This window comes from Abramis brama (assembly GCF_963993115.1).
Source record: "Abramis brama genome assembly, contig: SCAFFOLD_47, whole genome shotgun sequence".
In the NCBI taxonomy this organism is placed as follows: domain Eukaryota; kingdom Metazoa; phylum Chordata; class Actinopteri; order Cypriniformes; family Leuciscidae; genus Abramis; species Abramis brama.
This window is the reverse complement of record NW_028155925.1, coordinates 39,286-46,558: the sequence shown is the minus strand read 5'-3', so window position 1 is coordinate 46,558 and position 7,273 is coordinate 39,286. Positions and strand designations below refer to the sequence as shown.

At 36.3% G+C, this 7,273-nt stretch overlaps 1 long non-coding RNA gene across 1 annotated transcript; it reads right to left on the bottom strand.

Moving 5' to 3' along the window:
• Positions 1-702: 702 nt before the first annotated feature.
• On the bottom strand, positions 703-2,437 carry LOC311077280. The gene is made up of 4 exons (XR_014604849.1): positions 2,347-2,437; positions 1,870-2,064; positions 1,418-1,445; positions 703-1,300 (listed from the first exon to the last, which is right to left on the bottom strand). It is a non-coding gene; the product is annotated as an uncharacterized lncRNA (long non-coding RNA).
• Positions 2,438-7,273: the final 4,836 nt, after the last annotated feature.

The window sequence follows — 7,273 nt, the reverse complement described above, 5'->3', positions numbered from 1 at the left end:
TTTGTACATTTTTAATAGTTAGTAAAATTAAATTTTACTAGTGGAAGTCCATATATGTCAATGTGTGTGTGTATCTGTGAGGTCGGCATCTGTTGCATCTCGTGGTGCATACCACGTGAGGGGTTGGGGGCTATTTGAGAATGTGTTACTCGGCAAAAACAAAGGTAGTTCTGTGGGCAGACTAACTTGACAGCCTGAGGCGTCATATAATTTTGCTGAGAGAAGCAAGATAGTCCTAGTTGTCCCAAAACAACTGAATGGGGTAAGTCTTGCAATTTTCCTTCAGTACACAAAGAACAAACGTTAGACACAGTAAGGGAATTGTGGTCGCAGCACGTGATAGTATGAGAAACAAACAGGGGCCTGTTCGTTGATTTCATTAGGTCGGGTAAAACATTAACCAGGGCCTGCTTGTAGAGACTTGTGTCAGAAAGCTAGTCAATTAGGGCTTTCTGAATATGAACGTGTAGTGTTCATATTTAGTCAGCATGAGAAGAACAATCATGATTCGCTACTTCAGAACATCTGACCGGACAGACGGTCAGTGTCGTTACACTTCATTTATTTATTCATTTAAACTGCGTAATAATAATTGATCAACTAAAATTGTACATGTGATTGATTAAGGGTATATCTAATATCTTAATCATACAAAATTATTATTCTAAATAAGCATTAGTAAAAGCGTCAATTGCTTTATTTAATAAATTGCTTTATTGTCAACATATTTCTTGCTTCAATCACATTAGCAATACACAAATTTTATTGTACATTTATTATACATATACATTTCATTCATGACTGGTTTCATATTTGTCAGTTACACATGGTTCCCAGAACCCATATTCACCCACACACATAATGCAAGGTATGTCATATTTAAAGGATGATGTAAACACACACACACTTGAGTATGTGTTTGTGTTTTTGTCACCTTATGAAGACTTCATGGTCCCTACAGAATCTCCTAAATCTCTGATTTTCTGCCTTTTTGTGGTATATTGAAATACATGTATGAACAGTAGGTGTCACTAAGGTACCAGTTGCCTAGTAGGATATAAATGCCATGAAGAAGTGTTGAGAGAACGCTGTAATAAAAGTATATAGATAAACGTCGAGTTCACTGAAGTTTATTACTGTGAAATATACAACACTTTTGTTCAATCTTTTCTTATAATTTAGATCTTAATCTAAAGGTTTGGAACAGAACACTCCAGTTCTCTTGACAATACATTGTTTAATCAGTGACTGAACATGATGGAGAATATGTTGTCGTTTAGGCAAATAGAATTTCTGCTTTCTAAAAAGAGAAGAAAAAAACATTCTCTGAAATATAACATACACAAAGATCATTATAACATCAGATTTGGGCACTGGTTCTATACAGTTGTAACTGTATATCGTGTAAATCTCTCACCTCTGACTCTTCTGAAACTCTGCAGAAACTGGGAATGAGAAACACAAACATCAGATTTTAGCATTCATACATCATAAATGAGTGTCACGTGCACTGGATGCTGTAGAAAAGAAAGTTAGCAGGATCCTTTACAAGATCCTTTGCAGTTACTTTAATTTACAAATAAACTCAAATCTTCACAAAAAACTCGAACCAGAAACATGAACAGAACAACCAACTTAGTTATGAAGATAACAGACAACCGAACTGATTAAACACAGGGCTTAAATACACAGCAAATGAACACGACACTCCTGAACAGGACAAAATAGTAACGTGTAAACTTATGAACTGTAAATGTAAATGATGCTTTTCCTATAGAGTTTTTGAAGGAAAGAGCCAGAGAAGATGAAACACTGTTGATGAATAAAGATACATAACAATGTTTGATCTTAAATATCATAAATACTCACAGTTTGGTTTGCCACTATAAATGCTGTTTTGTCTGAATAGACTCTGCGTCTTTGGTTCATTATATCGAAATTTGTTATCCTTTTTTGTTTGCCATTTTTCTCTTTCTCTCTTGTCCATTAGATTAATTAAGTCTGTTCTGGTCAATATATGTTCTCCCATGTGTTCATTTCTTGTCATTTCTGCCTTTGTATTATCTGTTATAAAAATATAAAGGTTCAATTTAGAGTTGTGAACGCTGTAAAAATGATTTTTGAAGTTGTAAATAAAACAAAGATTATCGGAGCATGTTTTACAAGAAAATACTATTTCTGTTTTTCATGTTTAATTCAATGTGTTACCGATTCTTTGTAATTAATTGTGAAATTGACTTGCAATTTCTGAGAGAAAATTGTTTCTACAACCAAATCTTTTTCAGTCAAGTTTAAAATTAGTTAATGATTGATTTGCAATACAGGTTTATAAAGTGTAATATTCACCTTGTGTTGAGCTGAAAAGAGGGAATCTCCAGTGCAGCTCTGAGATCCGTGCTGATGATGTTGTGCTGTATGAGGTAATAAAAAGGAAAGTAAAATATACTTTTACTACACCTGTTTTTGGGCTAGTTATGGAATCCTGCGGGACCGGTTTCACTGCTAGTCTTACAAGTTAATATGACTAACTTCAAGTTAATTGTTAGTTGTCAGACTAGTTCTTAAGTTGTGTCTTAATTTAGCAGCTGTTTGTTTATTAAGTCTCTGGTCTACTCAAGGCATTTTGGCGTTGTCACATAAGGCTTTTAACATTAGCCTATAGTCAAACCATTCCACCTCAGTATTTGCCTATAAAAATGTTTTACAGCCATTAAACATTTTTAAAAAGCAGCATGGTTTTTCCTTTGGAAGTTCATCTTCACCCTCTCTGTTCCTTTTGAGTTACCAATATACACAGATGAGCCATTACTTTATGACCACCCAGTCTAGAGCAATTAGCATGCTTGGCAACCGAACAGTGAATGGTCTTAGTTCACAGAGCAGTGCCGATTTGAGTTTGATAAACAACAAATCCTCGATTAATGTTCAGTGCGTTAGTGATAAATTCAAACATGCGCATTGGCTGGCGCTGAGAGACGAACCCGCTCAGTTCTTTTTTTTATACATCTCAATTCGGTGTTTTCAACCACATAATGTTTATTTGAGGTTTCAGAGATTTAAATAGACATTTAAATAGGTACTATATATATATATATATATATATATATATATATATATATATATATATATATATATATATACAGTGGTGGTCAAAATTGATGGCACCCCTGGTAAATATGATAAAAAATGGCTGTAAAAAATAAATCTGCATTGTTTATCCTTTTGATCTTTCATTCAAAAAATTCATAAAAATCTAACCTTTCATTGAAGTAAAAGAATTGAAAGTGGGGGTAAATCACATTATGAAATAAATGTTTTTCTCCAAAACACGCTGGCCATAATTGTTGGCTCCCTGTTATTAAATACTTTTTGCAACCTCCTTTTGCCAAGATAACAGCTCTGAGTCTTCTCCTATAATGCCTGATGAGTTTGGAGAACACCTGACCAGAGATCAGAGATCATTCCTCCATACAGAATCTCTCCAGATCCTTCAGATTCACAAGTTCATGTTGGTGCTTCTTCTCTTCACCCCACTCATTTTCTATATGGTTCAGTTTAGGGGACTGGGACGGTCAGCAGAAGCTTCATTTTGTGCTCAGTTAACCATTTTTGTGTTGATTTTGATGTTTGTTTTGGACCGTTGTCCTGATGGAAGATCCAACTACGGCCCATTATAAGATTTCTAGCAGAGGCCGTCAGGTTTAGATTTTTTATCTGTTTGTATTTGCTATTATCCATAATACCATGTATCTGAACAAGATGTGCAGGACCTCCAGCAAATAAATAGGTCCACAACATATAAGATCCAGCAGTATATTTAACCGTAGGCATGGGGTACTCTTCATCCCTGTTTGCACCAAACACATCTGCTGGGTTTGCTGCCAAAAAGCCCCTTTTTTTCCGTTTTCTCTGACCACAGAATCTGGTCCCTTTTGAAGATCCAGCCGTGTCTGACCACTGAATATGCTGGAGTTTATTTTTGGACGAGCGAGGAGCATTTTTCTTGAAACCCTCGCAAACAACATGTGGGGATGGAGGGGTTGTTTGATCATTTTTTTTTAGGCTTTCTGATCCCAAGACTCAACTAATCTCTGCAATTCTCCATCTGTGATCCTTGAAGAGTCTTTGGCCACTCAAACTTTCCTCCTCGCCGTGCATTTAGGACAATATAGACACGCGTCCTCTTCCTGGAGGATTCGTAACATCTTTAGTTGATTATAACTTCTTAATTATTGCCCTGATGGTCAAAATGGGGATTTTCAATTCTTTAGCTATTTTCTTACATCCACTTTCTATTTTGTGATGCTCAACAATTTTTTGCTGCACTTCAGAACTATATTCTTTGGTTTTATTCATTGTGACGGATGATTAAGGAAATTTGGCCTTTGTGTTTCCTCATATTTAAACTCCTGTGAAACAAGAAGTCATGGCTGGACAATTTCATGTTCCTAGTCACCCTTGTGTGCTAAAAAAGGTAAATATTAATGGGAATATACTTCAGAGATATTTTTCTCATAAAAAATTCTAGGGGTGCCAACAATTATGGCCAGCGTGTTTTGGAGAAAAACATTTATTTCATAATGTGATTTCCCCCCCAATTTCAATTCTTTTACTTCAATGAAAGGTTAGATTTTTGCGAATTTTTTGAAGGAAAGATCAAAAGGATAAACAATGCAGATTTATTTTTTACAGCCATTTTTTATCATATTTATCAGGGGTGCCATCAATTTTGACCACCACTTGTATATATATGTATATGTATATGTATATATATAAAACATTTATAGTTTGTTAAATTCAAATTCCGAGGTCTCAATGTGTAGATAAAAGATAGACTGTAGATTAAAAAAAAACTGACATCTTCTCATCTTCATAGTTGCTGTTTAAGATTTGTTTCAGATGAGTTTATACTCACACCATACAAATTATGGAATTGTTCTGTGAAATGTTTTTTTTTAGATGATCTCTATGGCGTTATTTTTTAGTCAAAAGTTATGAGCGTGTAAGACATGCTCACGAGCACATTATGTTATTTCACACGCGCAAAAATGAACCTTCAGCTGGCATGATAAAAGTACTCGCGCACAAATTCAACAACCGAGAGGTGTACAGGTAGCTGCGAGCGAGCGCCTGGCATACTCTCATAGGTTAACTCTGCTTGTACAGTGGAATCCTGCTCGCGCGCAGCGGGCTTCTGCTCGCGGAGTGCTGTTTTGCTCGCGCAGTGGATTTCTGCTCGCTCAGCTGATTTCTGCTCCCTCGAGTCTACATGACTTTTGACAATTTGGGGGCGGAAACCAAGGAGGGCACTGACCCTCTTATGATTGGTCACTTTCATCATGGAAAATCTTGGGAAATCCTAACCCCGCCCACCTTCTGACGCAGCGCGCGTCACTCAGCTCGCTCTGCTACTCCGGTTATCTCTGTGTATATTTTAGGCAACGAAATATGTGATAAAACACCATACTAACTATTTTCGTTTTCATTTAAAGAAATCTTAAACATGATAGCCACACAAATGTGGTTCATGCAACGCGTATTGATTATATTCACTGCACATAACGTTTGCCTATTTATAAAAAAAACAAAATATAAAACACAAACCTGCCTCTTTTCGTTTTAAATATAATATAAAAACATTAAACATTTTAATATGGTCCAGGCAATATGTGCATTTGTACTAAACAACAGATTTTGCAGTAAACAACATTACAGTTTTTACATTTTTAAATACAATTATTACAATTTAAAATGACAAAACTCAACCCAGTCTCTTTTTGTTAAATTTCAGTTTTATCAATATTAGCTATTATAAAAGTATAAGGTATAAGAAGCTATACAAATAAAGCAAACAATTCAGTCAAACATACAAAGTCAGCGCTCGTCTAACCATACAACGGTAATGTTAAATAGCTTATAAAGTTATGAAACTTCCCCTCAGCCAAAACGATTGGCCAGGGAATAAATTATAGATTCACGAGACCAAAAATCGCCCGTTAGATATACACAAGACGAATTATATCTCATGTTTAACCACTACAGAGACGCCAGAGAAAGCGGCGAACGTCAGAACGACTAGCCGAGGAAAGGCTGTTCCAGGCGGGGTACATGAGCGCCGAGCGCCCGGTCATCGTTGTATGGTTAGACTAGAGCGCTGACTTTGTATGTTGTATGTTAATTGTTTGCTTTATTTGTATAGCTTCTTATACCTTTTACTTTTATCATGGCTAATATTGATAAAACTGAAATTTAACAAAAAGAGACTGGGTTGCGTTTTGTCATTTGAAATTGTAATAACTGTATTTAAAAATGTAAAAACTGTAATGTTGTTTACTGCAAAATCTGTTGTTTAGTACAAATGCACATATTGCCTGGGCCACATTAAAATGTTTAATGTTTTTATATTATATTTAAAACGAAAAGAGGCAGGTTTGTGTTTTATATTTTGTTTTGTTTTTTATAAATAGGCAAACGTTATGTGCAGTGAATATAATCAATACGCGTTGCATGAACCACATTTGTGTGGCTATCATGTTTAAGATTTCTTTAAATGAAAACGAAAATAGTTAGTATGGTGTTTTATCACATATTTCGTTGCCTAAAATATACACAGAGATAACCGGAGTAGCAGAGCGAGCTGAGTGACGCGCGCTGCGTCAGAAGGTGGGCGGGGTTAGGATTTCCCAAGATTTTCCATGATGAAAGTGACCAATCATAAGAGGGTCAGTGCCCTCCTTGGTTTCCGCCCCCAAATTGTCAAAAGTCATGTAGACTCGAGGGAGCAGAAATCAGCTGAGCGAGCAGAAATCCACTGCGCGAGCAAAACAGCACTCCGCGAGCAGAAGCCCGGTGCGCGCGAGCAGGATTCCACTGTACAAGCAGAGTTAACCTATGAGAGTATGCCAGGCGCTCGCTCGCAGCTACCTGTACACCTCTCGGTTGTTGAATTTGTGCGCGAGTACTTTTATCATGCCAGCTGAAGGTTCATTTTTGCGCGTGTGAAATAACATAATGTGCTCGTGAGCATGTCTTACACGCTCATAACTTTTGACTAAAAAATAACGCCATAGATCTCATCACTTCATGCTTTTAACATGATGATTCTACAGGGAACATTCTCTTCTGTCTGTTGACTCATTGTCATTCAGTATTTTTATCTCTTTAATTAATCAGGAAACAGGAAACTGGTGGCTCAGGTGTATTCCTCAGTTTTCCACCAAATGTTTTAGTTCCTGCTGTGTGATTTCTGTCATGTTGTTTCATGTACAGTTTA